This window comes from Polyodon spathula, chromosome 52 (assembly GCF_017654505.1).
Source record: "Polyodon spathula isolate WHYD16114869_AA chromosome 52, ASM1765450v1, whole genome shotgun sequence".
Classification (NCBI taxonomy): domain Eukaryota; kingdom Metazoa; phylum Chordata; class Actinopteri; order Acipenseriformes; family Polyodontidae; genus Polyodon; species Polyodon spathula.
Window position 1 is genome coordinate 1309393 of NC_054585.1, and position 27174 is coordinate 1336566.

Below are 27174 nucleotides of genomic sequence, written 5' to 3' on the forward strand. Positions count from 1 at the left end.
TAAAAATAAATACAAAATACTACGAATGGAACTCAAAACTATGATTTGATTGTACGGTTGGTTGTGGCAGTCATAGTTGTTGTTGACATTCCCAGCACACCACTGCACATGCTTTTGGAGAAAACAAATGGCAAGCAGCAGCAACAACTCGCGTCAACGGTTTGCAGCGAGGGTGCGCTCAGTTCTCAGCAACAATTAGGCCAGCGTCTGTGTATTCTCCTCTGATTGAGGAGCGCAGGTGGACAGCAGCCTGCACGCATCTCCTTCGGCTGTGTTCGGCTGCTAGCTCCGAGGTGGGGATAGACACTTGATTTTTTTTTTTTTTTTTTTTTTTTTTTTTTTGTGTGTGTTTTTTTTGTTTTTTTGTTTGTTTGTTTGTTTTTTACATAAAAATGGATTGACAATTCCAGTTAAAAAATGTGTTATTGTTCAGAATGTGATTCTCCCTTTTTTTGTGATGCGGAAAAAGCAGCAAGGAGATGCTTTTCATTTCGTCGCGTTATTAACGCAGGGGCTGTTCAAATAAAAAAGGAGCGCCCGAGTGGTTTAATTATAATCTACACATAATTATTAACAAAGGATTAGGAAAGAGCTGAATCCAAGAAAAAAATTAAAGGCAAAAAAACAGTCGCAGCCTTAATTAAATTACGAAGAAGAAAGAAAAAAAAGCCGAATGGACAACACGAGATTTTGGACCTTATCACCAACACTCGGGTCCCATTTATCTTGAGTCGCAAAACCATAGCATGTGTTAATTACAAGAATACAATTGCAAACAGTATCTGCATTCTAACTTTTTAACTGAACTGAACTGATTTGGTTAAACACTATAGTGATTTATTCGTATGACGCTCTGGAATTGTATGCAAAGAAGATCATGTATGTCCGTAAAGGTACATCTGGTGTAATTCAAAGTTGAAACTCGAAATTTAAAATATAAATAAACAGCAGGAGGCAAATTAATCTGATATAATTTCAAATACATCAGTTCTCTGGATTTTATTTTTTTCAAACTTAGTTTGAACAAAGCAGACTCCACAAATTTAATTTAAACATTAGTCAGAAGAAAAACTGAAATCTACTCTGTGACCCTTTCCCTCGACTACATAAAGCAGCACCCTACTATCAGCTGGCGGGTTTGAAGACGTGTGTGGTGATATAAGAGTCAACAACAAAAAAAAAAAAAGAAATGCTATGTTTTTCTACCACCTATATGAATGAGTTTACATTATAAAGAGAACACTTCCACTTATGCCGTTTTGATACAGTGCGCCTTTTGTAAAAGAGACGTTTCATAGTACACTGGAAAGCATCTTTGCTGCGGTTTCTGTTTGCTCTGGACCTGAGCTATCCCCCGCCCCACACAGAATGTAATAAATCAACGCTAGGTGCTGCTGTCATTTGGGGATCACGTGTCCGGTTCATTGATGCTTAGTGCTGGGTGCTCGAGAGAGAGGACCGCCACGGATGAGATCAGGGACAATTCTAATGTTTATGAAGGTAAGAGATTCCCAGCAACTGGGCTTTCGTTTATAATTTGGTGCACTAGCTGCCGCGTAGAGAATGCTTGGTTCTTGTCACTGTCCTCCTCTCGTTTGCCTCGCTGTTACAGAAAAATATTTTACACCGGCATGCATTCTCTTCCCAGCGCCCAGTGGTGCTTTACTTTGTGTTGAATCACACTGTGCTAACCTGATTATTTGGAGTCAAGGTAATAGGGAGAAGGGCTTGATCTTAAAGACACGGGCGAGCAAAAATGGTTCGTTTAAATCTGTTTAGCTGCGTATGGCTTGGTACCACCTGTGCGGGGATTAAGTGCGTGTTGTTTCTATATCTATGAATCTAGTTGTATATGTATACTTGTCTGCCTGAATGTGTTTTGTCTTATATCTAAACTTTTACTGCCAAACTACTTGTTTGTCTATATCTATTTGTCTGCCAGTCTATATGCCTCATCAAATCTCATCTATGTATTGTCCGAAAATATCTCTATCTGTCTGTCAATATCTATCTGTCCATCTATCTATGTTTACCGTTTTCTCGTGTATTCTTTCTTTTTAAAGTACTTTATTATAGGTGATGCTGTAGTGTGTATAGATGGCTATACAATCCAGATGTAAATCTTGTATAAACATCAGTATCTTATATAAGATCTACCATTGAGCTCTAGTATATAACCCAGCCTTTGATTTGTCCTGCCTTAGTTTGGTGCCCAGGTTGTAGTCTCTGAATCAAGGTAGTTGATCTGGATAGTGGTGAATTGACTCTTATTTACTTTGTGGTGCTGCTGTCTGTTATAGCTGACCAGAAGTGTGTGTGTGTGTGTGTGTGTGTGTGTGTGTGTGTGGTTATACAATTCCCTGACAGAATAACTGAAACACTGCAGTTAGAAGACACACTGGCTGCTGTGTAGCTGCCTGTGCAGGACTGGGAAAGAACCTCATGCATTGGCTGTTCCGACAGTGTGCCAACATGCATTCTTCTGCAGGAAATGCAAACCAAGTTAAAGCAGCAGCAGCAGTCTGGTCTCTGGGACTGAGATGTATCCAGCTCCAATTAACCTCAGTGTCAACACAAGATTCTTTCTGCTACCTTAGCACTCAATACATTGAAGGCACAGAAAGGAGTCCACTATCCTGGCCTCCTCAGATCAGACAGGAACCCAGAAGAAGACCTATTGCATCGTCTTGGCAGGCAACTTTTGCTCAGGAAACCACACCCTAGCAATGTACAAGAACTGAAAGATGTTATTTTTAGACATCTGTCAAAACTTCTGCCAAGAAGAAACCTTCTCCGATTCCCTGCCTGATTGTCTTCATGTATTAAACAACAACAAAAAAATATCAATACAACAGTTAGTGTAGTATTCATCAATTACACATGCTGTTGATCAAGTCTATATACAAAAGTACACACAGCAAAATATTTAAAAAAACAGCCTGTCCTTGATAGCAAGAAGGGTACATTGATTATTTTTTCATTTTTCAAGAAAAGGGTGAAGGTGAAGCTAAGTGCATGCATATATAATTATAACTGAGTGGTCGCACATCCCTTTCATGAAAAGTAGGAAGCATTTTAAACAGAAATTCTGCTTTGGGGATGTTTCAGTTAGGAGATTGGGGCGTGTTGAACTGCTCAAGACCTTACCTCATTGTGACATCATGAATAAATCTCAAACCACTGCTGAATTGCTTTCATCCAAGTTGACATGCTGTCACATTTACTATTCCTGGGCATTGTGATGGAAATCTAACATACCGGTAGGTTTGGCTATGCAGCCCCAAAGAAGGGATATTTGGACAACAGGTTATTAAAGAATAGCTTAGATGTTTTCAAGGGAAATGGTTTAGTCTTCCCTATTACACTTGCGGCTTTGAAAACACAAGATTAAGGCCTTTGCACACTGGATCCATTCCATCATTTAGAAAAAGTCGTCCTTCAATCCATTGCACACTAGATGTGTTAATATCATACTTCAGAGCGCTGATGTGCAGTGGAGGCTTTGTAACTAAAACATTTTAAAAAAAAGCTGTTAATTCATATATAACTTTGAACACAAAAAATGTTAAATGTAGTATAAACTTAACGATCAGCAAACGCTGATGGAAAACGTTTGCTAATTATTACCTTTCTACTTGACTACAATAATGTTGTTACGCAATACATAAAAAAAACATATGCGATTACACAACACATTGTCATAGCATCAGGAGCCATATGACCAATATTACATTTTTCAAACGCTCGCTCCTGTAATATATATATATTGTCCTTGTCACGCTTCTTTCTCTGATATGTGTCTCCAGGTTAGGCCATTGTTTCTTTACTTAACTTTACATAAAAAGTATGTGCTTGCAATAACCTGTAATGCACAAAATCCACATTTTCATATTTTATAATACATATCATTCATGCCCAAGTCCACGGCAATGTCTTTCCATATGTGTCCTTTTTTTTTTTTTTTTTTTTTTACAAATTCTTTGTAATTTTGTTGGATTTATCATAAAGTAATTCTTGTTTGGTGGCACACACAATTAGATTTTCCATTTTTTTCAGGGAACTGCAAGAATTTTTTAGTGGTCAATGTCATTTTTCATGCACGTCAAATCGAACTTTCTTCGATTCCAAAATTGACGCATCACCATCGTACGACGATTACGGACTCAGTGTGCAAGGTGCAATAGGGAATGCGCATCGTTGTTTTTTTTCTGTTTAGACGCATGTTAAATTCTGATGCGTTATCAGATCCAGTGTGCAATGGCCTTTAAACAACAATATGTTCACTATTGTTAAGAAAGTTGCACTTCTGCTGCCCTTTTTTTATCTGCTTGTGTACACAACAGGGGTGTTCAGATTATTCAGGCTGTGATCTGTATTTACCAGCTGGTAGCGCTTACTGCACAGCAGGGACTCTGTACAATGAAATGAATCCTGTCTCTGGAGTAGACACCCTATTCCAGTCTGCATCTTACTAAATCCTGTTAACAGTAACTTAATGGCTGTATTAACAGTGTAAAATTTAAAGTGTAAACCTAATCAATGTGGTTGTATCTGTTTACTGTAGAAGAGTCCTGGCGAACAACTGATACAGACATCTTGCACAACAAAAGCTAGCCTGGATTTGTGCTGCAGCCACTGCGTGCCACCCTTTTCCATGCTGTGCTCTGTACAGGGTTTGGGGTGGTCTGGTAAGGTTAGAAAGGGTGTTTTATTGCTTATTATTAAGGGCAGGGTGTGCTGGCTGGAGAGCTGAGAATGGAATGGTTTATATTCAAGGTGACTGGTGACACTGCTAAAGAGCTGAGTGTGCTATGCTGTAGAGATGATTATTAGGGGGTAGGGTTTCAGTGCTGGAGAGCTAAGTGTGCTGTGCTGTGCTGTAGAGATGATTATTAGGGGGTAGGGGGTCTGTGCTGGAGAGCTGAATGTGCTGTGCTGTAGAGATGATTTATTAGGGGGTAGGGTGACAGTGCTGGAGAGCTGAGTGTGCTGTGCTGTAGAGATGATTATTAGGGGGTAGGGTGACAGTGCTGGAGAGCTGAGTGTGCTGTGCTGTAGAGATGATTATTAGGGGGTAGGGTGACAGTGCTGGAGAGCTGACTGTGCTGTGCTGTAGAGATGATTATTACGGAGTAGGGTGACAGTGCTGGAGAGCTGACTGTGCTGTGCTGTAGAGATGATTATTAGGGGGTAGGGTGTCTGTGCTGGAGAGCTGAGTGTGCTGTGCTGTAGAGATGATTATTAGGGGGTAGGGTGTCAGTGCTGGAGAGCTGAGTGTGCTGTGCTGTAGAGATGATTATTAGGGGGTAGGGGGTCTGTGCTGGAGAGCTGAGTGTGCTGTGCTGTAGAGATGATTATTACGGAGTAGGGTGACAGTGCTGGAGAGCTGATTGTGCTGTGCTGTGCTGTAGAGATTATTATTAGGGGGTAGGGTGTCAGTGCTGGAGAGCTGAGTGTGCTGTGCTGTAGAGATGATTATTAGGGGGTAGGGTGTCAGTGCTGGAGAGCTGAGTGTGCTGTGCTGTAGAGATGATTATTAGGGGGTAGGGTGACAGTGCTGGAGAGCTGAGTGTGCTGTGCTGTAGAGATGATTATTAGGGGGTAGGGTGACAGTGCTGGAGAGCTGAGTGTGCTGTGCTGTAGAGATGATTATTAGGTGGTAGGGTGTCTGTGCTGGAGAGCTGAGTGTGCTGTGCTGTAGAGATGATTATTAGGGGGTAGGGTGACAGTGCTGGAGAGCTGAGTGTGCTGTGCTGTAGAGATGATTATTAGGGGGTAGGGTGTCAGTGCTGGAGAGCTGAGTGTGCTGTGCTGTAGAGATGATTATTAGGGGGTAGGGTGACAGTGCTGGAGAGCTGAGTGTGCTGTGCTGTAGAGATGATTATTAGGGGGTAGGGTGACAGTGCTGGAGAGCTGAGTGTGCTGTGCTGTAGAGATGATTATTAGGGGGTAGGGTGACAGTGCTGGAGAGCTGAGTGTGCTGTGCTGTGCTGTAGAGATGATTATTAGGGGGTAGGGTGACAGTGCTGGAGAGCTGAGTGTGCTGTGCTGTAGAGATGATTATTAGGGGGTAGGGTGTCAGTGCTGGAGAGCTGAGTGTGTGTGCTGTGCTGTAGAGATGATTATTAGGGGGTAGGGTGTCAGTGCTGGAGAGCTGAGTGTGCTGTGCTGTAGAGATGATTATTAGGGGGTAGGGTGACAGTGCTGGAGAGCTGAGCTGTGCTGTGCTGTAGAGATGATTATTAGGGGGTAGGGTGACAGTGCTGGAGAGCTGATTGTGCTGTGCTGTGCTGTAGAGATGATTATTAGGGGGTAGGGTGACAGTGCTGGAGAGCTGAGTGTGCTGTGCTGTAGAGATGATTATTAGGGGGTAGGGTGTCAGTGCTGGAGAGCTGAGTGTGCTGTGCTGTGCTGTAGAGATGATTATTAGGGGGTAGGGTGTCAGTGCTGGAGAGCTGAGTGCTGTGCTGTAGAGATGATTATTAGGGGGTAGGGTGTCAGTGCTGGAGAGCTGAGTGTGCTGTGCTGTAGAGATGATTATTAGGGGGTAGGGTGTCAGTGCTGGAGAGCTGAGTGTGCTGTGCTGTAGAGATGATTATTAGGGGGTAGGGTGACAGTGCTGGAGAGCTGATTGTGCTGTGCTGTAGAGATGATTGTTAGGGGGTAGGGTGACAGTGCTGGAGAGCTGAGTGTGCTGTGCTGTAGAGATGATTATTAGGGGGTAGGGTGTCAGTGCTGGAGAGCTGAGTGTGCTGTGCTGTAGAGATGATTATTAGGGGGTAGGGTGACAGTGCTGGAGAGCTGAGTGTGCTGTGCTGTAGAGATGATTATTAGGGGGTAGGGTGACAGTGCTGGAGAGCTGAGTGTGCTGTGCTGTAGAGATGATTATTAGGGGGTAGGGTGACAGTGCTGGAGAGCTGATTGTGCTGTGCTGTAGAGATGATTATTAGGGGGTAGGGTGACAGTGCTGGAGAGCTGAGTGTGTGCGGTGCTGTAGAGATGATTATTAGGGGGTAGGGTGACAGTGCTGGAGAGCTGAGTGTGCTGTGCTGTAGAGATGATTATTAGGGGGTAGGGTGTCAGTGCTGGAGAGCTGAGTGTGCTGTGCTGTAGAGATGATTATTAGGGGGTAGGGTGTCAGTGCTGGAGAGCTGAGTGTGCTGTGCTGTGCTGTAGAGATGATTATTAGGGGGTAGGGTGACAGTGCTGGAGAGCTGAGTGTGCTGTGCTGTAGAGATGATTATTAGGGGGTAGGGTGTCAGTGCTGGAGAGCTGAGTGTGCTGTGCTGTAGAGATGATTATTAGGGGGTAGGGTGTCAGTGCTGGAGAGCTGAGTGTGCTGTGCTGTAGAGATGATTATTAGGGGGTAGGGTGACAGTGCTGGAGAGCTGATTGTGCTGTGCTGTGCTGTAGAGATGATTATTAGGGGGTAGGGTGTCAGTGCTGGAGAGCTGAGTGTGCTGTGCTGTGCTGTAGAGATGATTATTAGGGGGTAGGGTGACAGTGCTGGAGAGCTGAGTGTGCTGTGCTGTAGAGATGATTATTACGGAGTAGGGTGACAGTGCTGGAGAGCTGAGTGTGCTGTGCTGTGCTGTAGAGATTATTATTAGGGGGTAGGGTGACAGTGCTGGAGAGCTGTGCTGTGCTGTGCTGTAGAGATGATTATTAGGGGGTAGGGTGACAGTGCTGGAGAGCTGAGTGTGCTGTGCTGTAGAGATGATTATTAGGGGGTAGGGTGACAGTGCTGGAGAGCTGAGTGTGCTGTGCTGTAGAGATGATTATTACGGGGTAGGGTGACAGTGCTGGAGAGCTGACTGTGCTGTGCTGTAGAGATGATTATTAGGGGGTAGGGTGACAGTGCTGGAGAGCTGAGTGTGCTGTGCTGTAGAGATGATTATTGGGGGTAGGGTGTCTGTGCTGGAGAGCTGATTGTGCTGTGCTGTAGAGATGATTATTAGGGGGTAGGGTGTCTGTGCTGGAGAGCTGAGTGTGCTGTGCTGTAGAGATGATTATTAGGGGGTAGGGTGACAGTGCTGGAGAGCTGAGTGTGCTGTGCTGTAGAGATGATTATTAGGGGGTAGGGTGACAGTGCTGGAGAGCTGAGTGTGCTGTGCTGTAGAGATGATTATTAGGGGGTAGGGTGACAGTGCTGGAGAGCTGAGTGTGCTGTGCTGTGCTGTAGAGATGATTATTAGGGGGTAGGGTGTCAGTGCTGGAGAGCTGAGTGTGCTGTGCTGTAGAGATGATTATTGGGGGGTAGGGTGACAGTGCTGGAGAGCTGAGTGTGCTGTGCTGTAGAGATGATTATTAGGGGGTAGGGTGTCTGTGCTGGAGAGCTGAGTGTGCTGTGATGTGCTGTAGAGATGATTATTAGGGGGTAGGGTGACAGTGCTGGAGAGCTGAGTGTGCTGTGCTGTAGAGATGATTATTAGGGGGTAGGGTGTCAGTGCTGGAGAGCTGAGTGTGCTGTGCTGTAGAGATGATTATTAGGGGGTAGGGTGACAGTGCTGGAGAGCTGAGTGTGCTGTGCTGTAGAGATGATTATTAGGGGGTAGGGTGACAGTGCTGGAGAGCTGAGTGTGCTGTGCTGTAGAGATGATTATTAGGGGGTAGGGTGTCAGTGCTGGAGAGCTGAGTGTGCTGTGCTGTAGAGATGATTATTAGGGGGTAGGGTGTCAGTGCTGGAGAGCTGAGTGTGCTGTGCTGTAGAGATGATTATTAGGGGGTAGGGTGACAGTGCTGGAGAGCTGACTGTGCTGTGCTGTAGAGATGATTATTAGGGGGTAGGGTGTCAGTGCTGGAGAGCTGAGTGTGCTGTGCTGTAGAGATGATTATTAGGGGGTAGGGTGACAGTGCTGGAGAGCTGACTGTGCTGTGCTGTAGAGATGATTATTAGGGGGTAGGTTGTCAGTGCTGGAGAGCTGAGTGTGCTGTGCTGTAGAGATGATTATTAGGGGGTAGGTTGTCAGTGCTGGAGAGCTGAGTGTGCTGTGCTGTAGAGATGATTATTAGAGGGTAGGGTGTCAGTGCTGGAGAGCTGAGTGCTGTGCTGTAGAGATGATTATTAGGGGGTAGGGTGAACACACTGATCTCTCATTTCTGGGGATCTTTCTATTTCAGAGGGGCAGTAACAGCAAGAGCTGTCATAATTTAGCTGAACATTTAACATTTATATGTACAGTATAATGGAATTTTTTTTTTTGCTATTCTGAGACTTGTCTTTTTTACTTACAAACTATTGCTGTTAGTAAATTATTATTATTTTTTAAACAGAATATTGAATCTTTCAACTAACATGATATTGGGAATGAAGTCAGTTTGGTGTGACCATTACTAGTTATTGTCTCTTTTATATAACAGTAAGTAGGATAAATTAGCGATTTGGATTTTAGCACTGTTTGAATATTTAGACTCCATAACATTTCTGTAGTAATGAAATTAATGCTCACCCTCTAATCAAAGCAGACCATTATCATACCGCCGATGCTGTTGTTATTTCATATTGCTTCACTGTTTTTATATATTTATTTATATATATACAGGCTTAATTTAGTAATTTATTCGATTTAATTTAGTTATTTTTTTCTGTCAAACAACTGGGCTTTTAAGTAGGCCAAGCCTTCATTTTTCATTACAAGCAGAACGTACAGACAAGATCACCGTACGTTAATAAGCAACTAATCTTTATTAACACCATAATGAAAAATAAAACGTTTTTGCTGGACACATTGCAATCGTTATGACGAGTAACTTTATTTAAATAAATAAAGATGAAGATCGCGTCGGAATTTAAACGAAAAAAACTGCACCATTGAATGAAATGAACACTGGGGGGAAATTGAGTTTCTAAGCTTTCCAACGAATCCGCCCCTTCAGTCTAGCTACTACAATGACGAAGCAATGGACTCAAAACAAAACTGTGAACTCTGTCACATGATGAGAGGCTTGACTTCAGGCGATCGTACTTCCGGCTAGGACTACTGCATACACACACTGAATACATCTTTGGAAAGCCCAGAGTCTGTACTTTTAAACAAGCCATGACAAACAAGTAGGTGGTTTTTACAGTGCCTGAGTAATATGTGCATAACCTTCGGTGCGCTGGCGCCACAAAATGAATGGGGCTGAGTTTTAAGAGTTAAAGCAAAAGTCACTGCTTGCAAAACAACACCTAGATAACTGTTTAGGCCTGCTTACTGAAGTGTGCTGAGTTTCTATAACACTTAAAGATAGCGGCCGAGAATCACGTACAAGAGAATAAAGTCTTGTGGTACTTAAAATATCCAGCACTACTTTTTATTTGTTTATTTTAACCAGAACTACTCGGAATGCGGCTTTGTCACTGACACCCACTTCATTATAGATTGTTGTAGCGTTGCAAGCATTCTAAAATACAATAGCTTGGATTTTACCACACTGAAAGTCGCAGGTGTGTGGGAGCAACTTGGAAAATGAGTGATTCCCACGATCCTGCGCTGAAATTCAAGCCCTGATTATTAAATATGAATAAATAACGATATTAAACGTATCTAACCGCAACCTTGTACAATTGTATTTCTTTTAGAGGAGTGTCATGTTTTAGATTTTGTAATGGCATGTCTTTTCAATATTATTGTTAAAACTTTCATTGTAGGAGATATTGAAGTTTAAATGTATGTTTCTGCCCGAGCCTCTCAACATTTGGAAGATGGTGTTCTATGTGTGGGGAAAGATGGGGCCATGATCGGGTCTTTACCAAACAGCATTAGGTTTTGAAGCAGAGCTGATTGAATTATTTTGTGGTGTGTCTTAAGCATGCACAAGATTCAGCTCTGTCTCTGTATATCTGCTTCAGTGTGGACAAGGGATTTTAGATGTACACTAAACATAATAATATTAGCGATAAGCAGCTTTATGGAACAAGAAAATAATGGTAAACTTTGTTTAAGTGCAGTTGCTGTGTATCTTTCATTTTACTTGTGTGTTTAAATTTGATATTAATTTAAACATACTGTATTAAAGTGCAGTGGTGTACAATATATTAATATATGTTAAAATAAAGGCAAGATCTTCATCATATGTTTTCACTACTGTACAGTACACAAAAATAAACCAAAGCTTTTAACACTAGATTAGCTTAGAAAAAAAGCTTGATTGTCACAGGTCACGTACATCACTTCCTGGCTCAACGACTAGATAAGGGGAACTCATTAATCAAAATGCATGTTAACGAGATCAAGATGAATGGAAGCATAATTCGCTGTTATGGAAACTACCAGCGTACAGGGAGACGTCTCTCCAACCAGCAAGCAGCAGCAAATGGAAATGAAAAATAATTGGAAAATCTATTTTGTGTATAATTTGTAAACTTCATTTAAAATTGTGCATTTTGTCATCCAGAATGTAGATTTATTTAGAACACCTCACATATAAAATGCTGATGTATGATTATCTGCCACGTAGGTAAAAATCGGACAGCAGATTAAAAAAAGAAAAAATTAAACCCCACTAGTCATTTACCCTGTTTCGGGTGGATATTTTGCCAACAACTATATAGAATTCTTTTAATGTGAATTTTGCAATCTTTGTGGTTAAAAAAAATGGAATAAATACATTTTATTTAAGTTTTGGATGGGGCAGGGAGGCCATCTATAAGCTTGATTGGAATCTGTTTTCTTATGTTGACATCTACTGTTGTATATGATTGTAGTCCAGGGGTCTCCAACCCTGGTCCTGAAGAGCTGCTGTGGCTGCTGGTTTTCATTTCAACCAATCTCTCAGTTACTTAATTGAACCAATTATTGCCTTAATTAGTGAAGATTAACAGGACTTCCAGATCTTTAGCCACTGATGATGTAAAGACACCTGTAAAACCTGCAGGATAGGGGCTCTCCAGGACCAGGTTTGGAGACCCCTGTTGTAGTCTATAAATATACGTTTCAAATGCCATTTGTGTTCATAGTTGTTAGTTATACATGTATACCCTACATGTATGTAACACTTCATTATATATTTACTGAGCTTTTAAAATTATGATAGAACTCCCTAACCCAATACACAATCTTCTGTAGGCTGCTTTTGTCTCGCCTCCACAATAAACAAACTCAATGTGATTAGAAATAGCCACCGAACACCCACAGTGTTATAAGAACATTGTATATGCATTCAGAAATGTGAAAGTGTATATTGAATATAAAGTGTGTGTGTGTGTGCTTGTAAGGAAACTATATTATAATGTCTAGTATGCCATTTTGTATACCAAGATTTCATTATTTCCGGTTAGGTTTTTATTTGTATAATTCAAGTAAAATGTACAGTACAGGTCAGTTGTCCTATAATGCAGGTATCCAGAGTTCAGATAGGCTACAGTTGCATTGATCATTTCTGTAACACTGGGCAGGATTTTCAAAAGCTCATCAATGATAACTCCAGAGTTAATCAACAAATCGGCATGAAGCATTGATCCTGGCATTTCCCAAATCATGTTGATTTACAAAATAATGTGATTTGTGACTATTTCTTTTTGTTTTTGGTTGGGGAATTTAAAAGCAAGTCCATGTTAATTGTCATAATTTATCAGGAGTTAATTTGCACTTAGAAAAGAAGGGTTTTAATTAGCAAAAGAATATATAACTCACCTTGAAACAGAAATTTAACAGTCCGCGTCTGTGACTCCGACGATACAGAGAGAGTGTACAGGAGTTAATGTCTTACAGACTGCCTAGATAATTCAATATTCATGAAAATATTTCAGACTTTTTTATACTTGTGTTTATGAATGAGATTTATTCACTTGTTTTAACCATTTGTAACCTTACAGAACATTTATTGTATTTTATTCTCAATTTGTAACATGCTGATATTTCAAAGACAACACTATAGATGGAAAGTTGCTGCTGTTTCATGGTATGTGTAGCAGAACCAAAGCACTCCTGTGATGTAGAAGAACCAAAGCACTCCTGTGATGTAGCAGAACCAAAGCACTCCAGTGACCTAGCAGAACCAACGCACTCCAGTGACCTAGCAGAACCAACGTACTCCAGTGACCTAGCAGAACCAACGCACTCCAGTGACCTAGCAGAACCAACGCACTCCAGTGACCTAGCAGAACCAACGCACTCCAGTGACCTAGCAGAACCAACGCACTCCAGTGACCTAGCAGAACCAACGCACTCCAGTGACCTAACAGAACCAACGCACTCCGGTGACCTAGCAGAACCAACGCACTCTTGTGATGTAGCAGTGTGACAGACAGATACCTGTAGTGTGACAGACAGACAGATAGCTGCACAGCAGGGGTTCCCAAATATTTTTGGATGGTCCCCCTTTTTTTATTTCTTTGCTCATCCCCACCATCTAGTAAAAAGTACTATACTTAGAAAAATATGTTTTCCCTAAAATAACATATTATAACATCATGTGTAAAATGAAAGCAGGCTCCACACAGTTAGTAGCTTTGTGCTCTAATTCAGAGCAGTTTTCCAACGCGGATTTGACCAAGATGCAACTTTTTACAAAGCTAAAATGTAATCGCGTTCACACAGCCATAAAACACTTAAAAAAAAAAAAAAAAAAAAAAAAACAATGTCTAACAACAGACTAATGGCAAACCATCAATCATAGCATCTTGACAAGGAGCTGGGACCTGTCCAGCTGCTGTTGTAAATTAAGCAGAAATTATTATTTGTTTTGTACTATAAAAGTTGTAAATGGAAATATAAGAAGTAGTGACAGGTGGTGTTTTTTTCTGTTGTGGTGATTTATTTGTGTAAGTGTTTGGTTTGCTCTCTTAGTGTGAGTGGCAAAGTACTGTAGATTACAAATGCATTTTTCACATTCATTGGTTGGAATTTCAACCTTTTTAAAGGAGGGCAAACCGATGTTTTAAAATCAGTTTCCTTATCAGAGTTAAGACATTGCTGAAAAGTTTCAAGACCATGTTGCAGCAAAGGTACCAAGATGCATCAGTTTGTCTACAGTGCTGGTTTTGACTTAGTTGATTATCCTATTTTAATTTTTTTTTTTTAAATATGTATTTTAAAAAGACCAGGAAGAATGTTCTGAATTGTTTTTTCCTAAAAACTCAAATTCCCAGAAGCAACTGGTGTGTCAGCTTCCTTCAACGGGACGTGCAGAATATAAAAGAATGAAATGTATTTTATTGTCTACAAAGCTGTATATAAAACACCAATAAAAATCAATGAAGTTAACAATTCCTTAACTTATTCCACACTCCATTTACTACCTCATTCTTGATCACCCATTATATTTGAAAAAAAAATTAAAGCATGTAACACCGACGACAAAAATACCCAACATGTTCGGTATGCAGTCACGTGGGATGTTGACTTTCAATCCACGGCCACTGTAGCGCTTCAGTGCTGGCATAGCATTTCACACAGGAGTTAAGATGCTTCAGTGCCACCTCACGAGGTGGTTCAGAGACGGCATAAAATATGACGGCTCTGTGACTCTATAGGCAATGCACACGGACCAACATGCCACATCAGTGCCAGTTCTGAGCCGTCATAATTGGTATGTGTGAAAGGGGTAAAAGGCAAAAACTCTGCAAGAAAAAGCAATTCGTTTTTGTGGTAAATTTTAATTATTTTCAGATCTAATTTTTTTGTACAGCTTTTCCAGTATTTGTTTTGCAGGTTTATATACAAAAGCCATTTAAAAGAAAAAAAATGTATTGATTGCTTACATATGTTTGTATAATATGCCTAATAATTCTAGGAGGGTTGTAGCATTTTGAGTCTTTATTATTGTTATTTTTATTATTATTATTACAGTAATCCGTTGCCTGTCCGCCAGCTGTGGGATCAGAGTAAGGAGGGATATGTAAAAAGGAAGATAAATTAATCCTGTTTTAAATACATTATACACAACTGTAACAGTTATTATTGTAGCGATTCAGACAAATGGGGGCTCAGAAGACCCACTGCTGTGGTTGTTATGTGTTGTGTGTGTTGTTAAACTGATATGCATGCCAATGTGTATGTGCAGCTGGGAGTGAATAGGTTTAGCTAGATTGCACGGCTGCAGATGACTATATGTGTGTGCGTGACGGGTGTGCACGTGTGTGAGTGGTGGAGGAGGAGCTGTTAAAGTGTGTGTGACAGTTTTTTGAGTGAGAGCCAGTACCTGCCTACAGTGTGAGATTGGAAGCCAGCTACAGTTGTTTGTGGTCAATAAATAAAACACTTGAACGACACTCACCTCGTCAGTGACTTTATTGCTGGCGCCGCAAAGAAAAGGGACGGCGGTACATTATATTCACACATTGTTTTGAGATTCAGCTTTTATTAGGGCGCTCCCCTAAACCCCTTGTTTAGAGTAGCCGTCTGCCGTGTGGGTGCGTGCATTCGCTGCTGAGTGACAGGCAGGAGATCGAGATGGAGGTTGAAGTTGAAACACCCCCCGCAGGCGAACTGGATTTAGTTACATATCAACACGCTGAACATCTCACCTCACACTACCAGCAATGACAGCACACAGAGCACATACAACACAGGAGCTACAATCTCAACTAATCTTCTCTGTTCAATAATAAACTAACGTAGCTGAAGAGATCATGGTGGATAAACGGTTAGGGCAGATATGCGATGGACTACTATATTAAGTAGTAGAAGTAGTAGTAGTAGAGTTTTTTTTTTGGTAAATTCTCAGTCTTGATGTAATAATAATATACAGCACAGTTATATGTTTTGTTTTTTACCTGTACTCAGATTTAAAGAGCGCAGTGTTTAGATGCAATAACACTGACCTCATAACCTTCAAATTCTTCACCAGTAACTGAATCTTCAACAGAGATGCAGCAGTAGGCCCCAGTTGTCAGCCGTACTAATATTTAGAATAAAGCACAGCAGAAACTTAATATTGCAGTTATTGAAATAAATGGGGTTTCTTTGTGAGGTATCATGGAATATAGCTGCCAAAAAAACATCCCCTCTCGTGGGCTGAAAGATCCTCATCCTTCTATTTTTTCTTATGATCATACGAAAGATCACAGGGACGCTGTCAACAGTTAAACGAGGCAGTCTTCCCAGCGACAGCGAGTGGAAGCGACAGCGAGTGGGAGAAGTACAGGCGTGGAAAAGTACAGAGCAGTTTCGAAGCAGAAAGGAGAAATTGCATCTTGAATTGCTTTAATCAGAAAACAGAGGACATTGGGGAAACACAGCAGCAGCTCAAAGTCAAACAGCCACGTGTGTTTTTCTGATAACAAACAAGCTGAAACTCGGAGCAGCTGATTCAAATTCAGCGCCGTTTTGAGACACGGGCGAGGGGAGGAGCCAACAGCACAGCAGAACAACGCAGTTAAACGAGGCAGTCTTCCCAGCGACAGCGAGTGGAAGCGACAGCGAGTGGGAGAAGTACAGGCGTGGAAAAGTACAGAGCAGTTTCGAAGCAGAAAGGAGAAATTGCATCTTGAATTGCTTTAATCAGAAAACAGAGGACATTGGGGAAACACAGCAGCAGCTCAAAGTCAAACAGCCGCGTGTGTTTTTCTGATAACAAAACAAGCTGAAACTCGGAGCAGCTGATTCAAATTCAGCGCCGTTTTGAGACACGGGCGAGGGGAGGAGCCAACAGCACAGCAGAACAACGCAGTTAAACGAGGCAGTCTTCCCAGCGACAGCGAGTGGAAGCGACAGCGAGTGGGAGAAGTACAGGCGTGGAAAAGTACAGAGCAGTTTCGAAGCAGTTTGAAAGCAGGTTGACGGCTGCAGAAGAAACTAAACTTCAAAAAAAAAAAACCCTCAACATGGTCTTCAAGCCAGTAATCTGTGACACCTGCTTGATGTGGGAAATCCGAGAAAACCCAGCGGAGCTAAACCAAGTGTGCGTAAAGTGCCGCGCGATCCAGGATTTGCATAAACTAGTAAGTATGCTAGAAATGGAGCTGGAAGAAGTGAGACAGCAACAGGATCTTGAGGAACTGGCACACCCACAATTCATGGAAGTCTGCATCACCCCTAACAGACTGAAAGCCACCAGGGAGATAGAAGGTCAGAACAGCTGGGTTCAGGTAGGCAGAAGCAGGGAAAAAAAGAAACTTCGTCAAACACAACCACCAGAAATCAAAACAACCAACAGATTTGAGTCACTTCAGAATTTTGATGAGCAGAACCAACAACAAGAGAATGAAAGGAACAACATCCAGGACCCTATTGACAGTGGTGACCAGACAGCAAAAAGAAGGGAGGTCATGATTGTTGGGGACTCCATATTGAGAAACACAGCAAGTTCAGTTCGCAGTTTGGACCCCCTTACTACAACAGTGTGCTGCCTTCCGGGAGCCTCGGTCAAGCACATCACTGAAAACGTGGACAGGCTCCTAGAACGAACAGGAGACGACCCGGTAGTAGTCGTCCACATCGGTACAAACAACATTGGAAGAGACAGACCAAAATCCCTGCAAAACAAATTCAGAGAGCTAGGAAGGAAATTAAAAGAGAAAACCAAAACTGTGGTATTTTCTGGTATACTACCCGCACCTTGCAAAGGACCATGTGGACAGCTGGAAATAATTAATCAAAACGAATGGCTGAAGACGTGGTGCACACGGGAAGGCTTCACCTATCTTGATCATTGGACCACATTCTACAACGAGGACTATCTGTATAGACGGGATGGACTGCATTTAAATAACAAGGGAACTAGTCTACTTGGAGAAAAGATCCTCGAGCAGGTTCGGAAGCATTTAAACTAGAAAGGAAGGGGGGAGAAATCAACAAAAAAACAGAAGGGAGACCGCATCAAAACAAGAACAACAACTCAGGTAAGACAACCATTAAATGTATTTATCTAAATGCTAGAAGTATCAGAAACAAAATTCTAGAACTTGAAGCTACTGCACTAACAGGTAACTATGATGTGATAGGTGTTACAGAAACGTGGTTATCTGAGAGTGATGGGGACGAATATAATATTTGTGGGTATACACTGTATAGGAAAGACAGGCAGGACAGAAGAGGAGGAGGGGTAGCGCTATACATAAGAAACAGTCTTGAAGCCCAGGTGTTAAACCTGGACAAAGAAAATAAAACCGAATCAATATGGGTCAGAATAACAGACAAAAATTCAAAAGGCATAATAATAGGAGCATGCTATAGACCGCCAGATTCAGACGGTGAGCACAATAATCTGTTATACAATGACATTAGAAATGTGTGTAGCAAAGGAGAAGCCATACTAATGGGGGATTTCAACTTCCCCCAAATAAAATGGGAAAACCCGGTGGGTAGCGCAAAGGATGAAATAGAAATGGTGGAAATGACAAATGACTGCTTCCTAACACAATTTGTGAAGGCACCCACTAGAGGGGAGGCATGCCTTGATTTAGTCTTTTCAAATAACGAAGATAGAATAACTAAAACAGAGGTCAGAGAACCACTGGCAAACTCAGACCACAACATGGTCTCATTTGAAGTGTTTTTTAAATCCCCAAAAGTAATGACTAAAGCTAAGGTTTACAATTTTAGAAAAGCAAACTATGAAGGTATGAAACAGAGACTAACAGAAGTAGATTGGAGTAAAATAGAGAAAACACCCACAGAAGAAGGATGGTTGTTCTTCAAAAATGTAGTACTAGAGGCGCAAAACAATTACATCCCTAAAGTAGACAAATCTAAATGTAAAACTAAATTGCTAAAATGGTTTAATAGATCAATTAAAAAAAATATTCAGCGAAAAAAGGCACTTTACAGAGCATTAAAAAAGGACCAAAAAGAAAGTACGCAGAAAGAGTACACAGAACTGCAAACGCAAGTCAAAAAGGAAGTTAGAAAGGCCAAGAGAGAAATAGAAATGAACATTGCTAAGGGAGCTAAAACCAATTCCAAAATGTTTTTCCAATATTACAACAGCAAGAGAACATTCAAAGAGGAGATTAAATGTTTAAGAGATACAAATGGCAAAATCATAGATGAAGAAAAAAAAAATAGCAAATATGTTAAATGATTACTTTTCACAAGTTTTTACAAAGGAAGATACTGACAACATGCCCCACATGTCATCCAGTTCCTATCCAGTTTTAAATAACTTTAACATAACTGAGGCAGAAGTGTTAAAGGGACTAGGAGCTCTTAAAATAAACAAATCCCCTGGGCCGGATGAGATCCTCCCAGTAGTACTCAAAGAAATGAAAGAAGTAATTTACAAACCGCTAATCAAGATCATGCAGCAGTCTCTTGACACAGGGGTGGTACCGACAGACTGGAAAATTGCAAACGTAATACCGATCCACAAAAAGGGAAACAAAACTGAACCAGGTAACTACAGACCAGTAAGCCTGACTTCTATTATATGCAAACTTATGGAAACTATAATAAGATCCAAAATGGAAAATTACCTATATGGTAACAGGGTACTGGGAGACAGTCAACATGGTTTTAGGAAAGGGAGATCGTGTCTAACTAACTTGCTTGATTTTTTTGAGGATGCAACATCGATAATGGATAATTGCAAAGCATATGACATGGTTTATTTAGATTTCCAGAAAGCTTTTGACAAAGTCCCGCACAAAAGATTAATTCTCAAACTGAACGCAGTTGGGATTCAAGGAAACACATGTACATGGATTAGGGAGTGGTTAACATGTAGAAAACAGAAAGTACTGATTAGAGGAAAAACCTCAGAATGGAGTGTGGTAACCAGCGGTGTACCACAGGGATCAGTATTAGGTCCTCTGCTATTCCTAATCTACATTAATGATTTAGATTCTGGTATAGTAAGCAAACTTGTTAAATTTGCAGACGACACAAAAGTAGGAGGAGTGGCAAACACTGTTGCAGCAGCAAAGGTCATTCAAAATGATCTAGACAAGATTCAGAACTGGGCAGACACATGGCAAATGACATTTAATAGAGAAAAGTGTAAGGTACTGCACGCAGGAAATAAAAATGTACATTATAAATATCATATGGGAGATATTGAAATTGGAGAAGGAATCTATGAAAAAGACCTAGGAGTTTTTGTTGACTCAGAAATGTCTTCATCTAGACAATGTGGGGAAGCTATAAAAAAGGCTAACAAGATGCTCGGATACATTGTGAAAAGTGTTGAATTTAAATCAAGGGAAGTAATGTTAAAACTGTACAATGCACTAGTAAGACCTCATCTTGAATATTGTGTTCAGTTCTGGTCACCTCGCTATAAAAAAGATATTGCTGCTTTAGAAAGAGTGCAAAGAAGAGCGACCAGAATTATTCTGGGCTTAAAAGGCATGTCATATGCAGACAGGCTAAAAGAATTGAATCTGTTCAGTCTTGAACAAAGAAGACTACGTGGCGACCTAATTCAAGCATTCAAAATTCTAAAAGGTATTGACAGTGTCGACCCAAGGGACTTTTTCAGCCTGAAAAAAGAAACAAGGACCAGGGGTCACAAATGGAGTTTAGAAAAAGGGGCATTCAGAACAGAAAATAGGAGACACTTTTTTACACAGAGAATTGTGAGGGTCTGGAATCAACTCCCCAGTAATGTTGTTGAAGCTGACACCCTGAGATCCTTCAAGAAGCTGCTTGATGAGATTTTGGGATCAATAAGCTACTAACAACCAAACGAGCAAGATGGGCCGAATGGCCTCCTCTCGTTTGTAAACTTTCTTATGTTCTTATGTTCTTAATCAACAGTCCAATTTAAAGGACATGACTAAACTGCAAATTTGGGCATATCCATTATCACATGACCCATAGGAGACAAAATGATTGGAGAGGAGTTCCAAAAGCTGCTTGGAAAGTAGTGGCTATTTAAAAGCCAAGCATGTAAGACAGGATAGTAAATTAATTTTATTAGCTTTTTGTCCTTTCAATTCAGAAAGGAAATGACTTCTGTTGCTTAATAATGAAAAGATTTATGGTTTGTGTTTGGCCCAGAGCCTCATTCAGCTGAGCACATTATGCCATCTTTTTGACACTGGGCGAATCAGTGAGGAAAATTTGATATTATATATGAAATGAATGGCAGCAGGCAGCTTGCTAGCCACTTGATATGAAGTAAATTAGAAGAAATTAAATAATGAATGCCAGCAGGCTTAATAAGCTGCCATAGGCTCCCTTCTCCAGTATGAGGGAAGCTGCAGAGGGTGTATGTATTTATCACAACAGAAAATCCACTTCAGTCTTTTTTTTTTTTTTTTCGTAATTATTATCAATGATACAGTATTGTTTTATTTAAGTTTAATTTTAAGACCATTTACAGCACTGGTAATTCTCTTTAGTGTTAGAATAAATTACTCCTGTGATATTTATTACAGGAATCAAAGCCAATTAAAAATAAATTTAAATGCAGTAAGGAGAAAGCAAACTTACATTTGTGGTTGTCATGGGAACTGTAGTGGACAGTCAGACTGCTAAATTTGGATACCTCCTGTTTCCTTGCCAGATGAAGAGAATTGTATGAGTAGAGAAATACATCTATGTACAAAATGTTGACATTCGCAAAATACAGTAGTGTCCGTGTATAGGAAAGAGAGAACACTTTGGCTAAGAGAACACCCTTGCGGTGAAAGGTATTTTTCCCATCACTGCTAAATCCTTGCCTCCTAATTGCCAGAAACTGCAGTAGTTCAGTAATATTTCGGTTGATTTGTAAGAATTTGTCTACAGAATGTCAGTTTCGAAATAGCTGTGTCAGTAATTTCTTTGAAGTTAGTCACAGCACTTGAAAGAATGGTAGATGATGACTGAGTCGATGACCGTTTCATGTCATCTTCACAGGAGAAATCAAAGAGACACAGCAACAAGTTTCTTGTATCTCTAAAGATACAGTACTGGAGTGACACAAGTAGGGATAAACGGATAAAAGTGCCTAGAATTAGAAATTGAAATTCTAGAAATGCTTTACTATTTATTTTGCATTTACCGTACCTAGATATACTGGAAGAAACTGTTATTTGGCATTACAAAAGCATTGTGTGTTACTTTGTATTGATAACACCCAAGGCTGCTTTCTGTTATATTCTCATACAGTAATAGAAAAGAAGCCTATCTCTCTGACTTAAGTGATTTATATTTCCTATTGCTATTTACCAAAGGTGGATAAAGCATTACATTAGAGGTGTTTTTTCACAGATATCCAGATATTTCAGCCTCTTCCGAAATCACTTTCTGCACTTTAGTCAGTTTTATTGTCCAGCTGTACTGAGGCCATGTGGCTTACCACACCTTTTATTAGCATTGCCTTTGTAAAACATGTGGCTTACCACACCCATTATTAGCACTGCCTTCATAAAACATGTGACTTACCACACCTATTATTAGCATTGTCTTCATAAAACCTAGCAGTATAATGAAGCATGGTAAACCATACGTAAGCATTGGGAGGTATGACATGATATTGAGAGCTATGGTAAAAACATGGACAGCCACGGTAAACTGTGGTAAATGCATAGTGTAACCATGGGGAATGCATGGGAAAACTAAAAATAACAGTAGTAAACTTTTCTAAGGTTAACACTGGCCCCATTCTGTTGAATATATTCGGCTTGTTTCTGTACTTTAAATGAAGATATACAGATGTTCCAAGTTCAGCACTCTGTTTCTTCAGCCATTAGGAAGGTCGCTGTGTTGTTCTTCTCTGCTACCCTGTGATGAAATGTGAAATGCACGGCAGACAAGCCTAGAGTGTAATTCAAATGCGTCTCTGCTGTAAAGTCATGCTACATGGTTCAGCACCTTATCATAGCATTCCCTTACATTGTGTCTACTGTGATATATTCTTCATTAGGACATGCAGAAGTAGTCCTGTAGACGTGTGCCCGCAGCAGAATGTTATTTGCATGTTTGCCTCAGTATAGTTTTCAGGGAAGGAGGCAGATGGTACTGGAGCGTCTCAATGAACCCCTCAAGGATTTGCAGTTGGTTTCAACTCCACAGCTACTACTACTACTAATGTGACAGTCAAGGTAAAAGTAATCTTCAAAAAATATTCCTAAATCATGCAGTTGATCATGTCTGGTGGTTTGTTGATACAATGACTCTGCTGTTTTGTATAGTTTATTTTAAAACTGCGTTTTTATAAGTTGTATGATAATGGGTTGCAATGAACTGCACTTCAGTCCATATGAACCCATACACACAGTTTTTTGTGATGGGCGATTAGTCAACAGCTAGTTTCTGAGGTTGACTGTCACTATTCTATTTGATTAGTCGAGTCAACTATTCAGAGCTGCCCCTAATCCACATACATACATACATGCATACATAACAACAAACAATGACAACTGCCACGTTTATATTATGTATAGGTAGGGGGCTACCTAATTCACGATTTAGTGGAAATCGGGAAATTGAGGAGTGACCCCGAAATTCACCTCTTTAGGGACTAATGCATACCTGATTAGTGTGAAGAGAAAAAAAGAACCCTAATTTAAATGAACTGCTGCACACCAAGAATGAACTGCTGCACACCGCAAGCGACGTAAACTACATGTCCTTGTTTAAATGACAAACTGCTGAACTGCTGCACACCGCAAGCGACGTAAACTACATGTCTTCATTCTATAGACAAGCTGCTTTTTTTGGTATTCCTTCGCCGTCCTGTGCACTTTAGCAAAAGAAAAAAAAAAGTTCTTAGACAAGTAACATTAAAAAAAAATACTCCAAAGCAGTTAACGTTCTTGTTTACTGTTCACGTGACAACAGTGTTTTAATCAGCCTATCGGTGCGTCTGCACTGGCTTTTCTGTGACCTGTACTGTGCAGTAGGAGGTGGGACAAAGTCAGTGTTGCATTGTTATTTTGACTTTCAGCATTTGGAGGTAAAATACCAAAATGACAAAATAATAGTAATTTTTATATAGCGCCTTTCATAGTGGACCACCATCATAAAAGAGCTTTAGAGTCACTTACAACAACGTCTCATCCGAAAGACGGAGCACAAGGAGGTTAAGTGACTTGCTCCGGGTCCACAATGAGTCAGTGGCTGAGATGGGATTTGAACCGGGGACCTCCTGGTTACAAGCCCGTTTCTTTACCAATTACCACACAGCCTCCTATTACACAAAATTATGTTACGGATGATGATAATGTCAAGAAATTTCCCAAAGAAACCATGCAGATGAAGGTAAATTGTTGTGCACATCTTGTAAGGTGACTTTGGAGAACATACGATCGATCGCTGTTTCGCTTCATAGTCACACATTAAACGAAAGAATACTACAGAGGCTGCTGAGCAGAACGTAAAACAAACAGCTTTCAGAAAACAAACTTGAAAGTCAGCGCAGACAAAAAGTATTCCTGTCGGTTGTCAGTACTACAGGTACTACAGGTACGATCTAGCACAGCTATATCGCTTCAAACAACCCGCTGCTTACTTTTTTAAACAGTTAGACCTGCTTACTTTTTAAACCAAGTTATGTTTGCTTTTATAATGATTTTTCATTTTATTTTGTTTTATATTTGCATGTCGTTTTATACGTTACGTTTCGTTTTATTTCGTATTTGCGTAAAACACGGGGCTCTACTACTGACCAAGCCTCAGTTTTTTGAGGGCCTCTGTGAGAGAATACACTTGTTAGAATGACTTGTGACTGGGGTGGGCTGAAAAAACAACTCTGTAGTATTGTAAGATTATTTTTGTTATTGTTTATGACCAGTAAATGCAGGACCAGTAATTATTTTAAAGTTAGGTTAATGTTTATATTTAAAGAATTTATCATTTGTGTATAATAATCAACATTTAATACAACATCAGTATTATGATTAATACAATTATAATAAATAAATAAATATTTCCTGTTAAAAGGCTAATAAGTCAGTTGGTTAAACTCTTCTGTTAGCATTAAGCTTACTTTCTAATATTGCTTTGCAGTAGTGTTTTAGTGTTTGCCTTCTAATTGTTTGTATTCCATAAGCTTTATTGATAAACCAGGAAGTGAGTGTAGTTGAATTTAGAAAACAATGTGTACAACGTGTGAGCTGCAGTAATGAAACTGTATGACTGTAATGTGTCTGCTGAATTATTGATATGAGTTATTTACCACATCCAAACCCCAACATTGAAAAGCACACACAGTTCATTATAGAATCTGGAAATCGATGTATTTAAGTGGTGTTTATTTTTAACAACCACATTTTGCCAAATAATAATAATAAAAACTGAACTGAAAAATTCAAGCCCTAATTATGCATTACTCTTCACAGTAACATATGTTTTTATTCTCACAGTACATTAGGTGACCTGTCATCATCGTTTACATCATTACCATTGACTTTAACATTATTATACAAGGTGTCCACTATCTAACTCTGTATGGTGTAATACAATTCTTAAAAATGTACAGCAGTAGTAAGACCTCCTCTTCCACTGCACAGGTGTTACTGTGAGCTCCCAGATCTACCTTCTCACCCCCTCAGCCAAGCAAACTTCAAACAGGAGCAGCAACTCAGTCTATACTTGATAAACTTAAATAGTTGTTATTGCAAACTTTAGTCGCTATTTCAACCCCCTGTGCCACTGTAATTTGTTAGATGTCTTCTGGTCACTTACTCACAGTTTCCATAATGCAGTAGAATCAAGAATTACAGTTTTGTCAAATCAAAAGGACAAAGGAATATTTGATGTCAGTATTTGACATTGAGTTGCTGTGCAGTGGAGACAGTTTTGTTTTGTAAACACAGCTTTGAGCTTTCTCAAATTTAGAAGTGACTCATCCGGCAAATAAATAAATTAAATTTCCCATAAAAAATGATTGAGAGAAGCAACTGCGTATTAAAAAAATAATTATGCCAAAAACAGCTGGTTTAAAATCTGTGCAAAGCCAGGCCTAACGCTTTATTTCATATCTTTCCGTTTGCCAGTGTGTCACATTTTATTCTGATTATAGCACCATCTGTCATTGTAAGTATAGCACAGAGGGGTGTTTTACATGAAAATTGACTACATCCTATGGATACTGTGCTATATCAGTTTCTTGAAATTAAAAACAGCACCATCTTCAGTGGAGGCCACCCTGTTATTCTGAAGTGTAAGAAACATGAAAGTCATCAGATTTATCATTTGCATACAATTCAGTAATCTTAGAGCCCAGTAATCTTTGTGCACCTTTCCTCCTGTGATATTTAAGCATACCTGAAGGATTGATTGTTTAAGTGTTTTTGTAAATCCTCTGTTTCTTTTAACATCCATATCTTTTAAATTGTTAGAGGTAAGGACTCAAATGATGTTAAGTCATTCAAAATTGAATTGAAGACTTATTTTATAGATTGAGCTGTCAACATTTAGGCCTGTGTATTTCCATGTTACAGTGCAGGACTGTTTTTATGTTGTTTTTACTTGGCCTTTGCATCTGTTTGGGTCAGTGTTATTAAACCAGTAGTTTGTGTGTTTTTATGCACAACGCTTTTGAGGTGTCTCAGCACTTTAAAAGTCAGAATTTGTTGTTGTTATTTCGAATTGATATTTTCTAGAGTTGTAGATTTCAATTTGATCCGTGACGAAATATGGGGGCCATATTGTGAATTTGTTTCCAGATTATAAAACAGAAACGCTTTTAGATACTTACTTTACATTTGATGTTCTGTTATTGTACAGATCTGTAATGTACTGTAGGTGTTATTCAATAAAAGATGACCCTTCAGAGTTTTTTTTTTTTTTTAATCAGAACCTCTTCTGAGAGACAATCTGAGATAGTCCTTTCATATTTGCAGCGTTACATAAACAGGAAATGCGTCTGTGACACCGAACTCTTGCCCGAAGTTCATTTTTCCAGGTTTCTGGCTCTGAGATCTGTTACTCCTGCTTCATGCACGGCTATGAAAATGGCACATGATTTTCTGAGTCACGCTCCATTACCCATACATTATACCTGCAGAGCTGATATTTATACAGGTTTACAAGGCAACAACAATATGGAAGTATTTTACACACCACCTTTCACACTGGTAAACCGTATGGACAATCTTAACCAAGTAATGTTTGTGTTCATGTTTGAATCACTACCTGGCTTCAGTTTACCATTAAATACATGTGGTTGTAATTGCCCTGGAAACACAGCTATAATATAAATATTAATTTCTACCTAGCTGGCGCAGACACCCCAAGGCTAAAAGGCCATAAAGCTAATGAAACAGGCCAGTAAGTCTTACCTCTAATGCAACGAGAGAGAGGGGTGAGCTGCGTGGGTATTTAAGTGTTTTTGGTAGGTTACAATGAGAGGGCGAAGTGTGTAGACACAAGATTTCTT

The 27174-nt window shown here is 40.1% G+C and overlaps 1 protein-coding gene across 1 annotated transcript in view; it reads left to right on the forward strand.

Annotated features, from left to right (window-relative positions):
- The first annotated feature begins 441 nt into the window (after positions 1 to 441).
- Positions 442 to 27174, forward strand: part of LOC121307053 (protein FAM163B-like) — a 48807-nt gene continuing 22074 nt past the window's right edge. Inside the window, exon 1 of the mRNA XM_041239145.1 lies at positions 442 to 1500. The gene's annotated coding sequence lies outside the window, so the exon portion shown is untranslated. The remainder of the gene's footprint in view (positions 1501 to 27174) is intronic.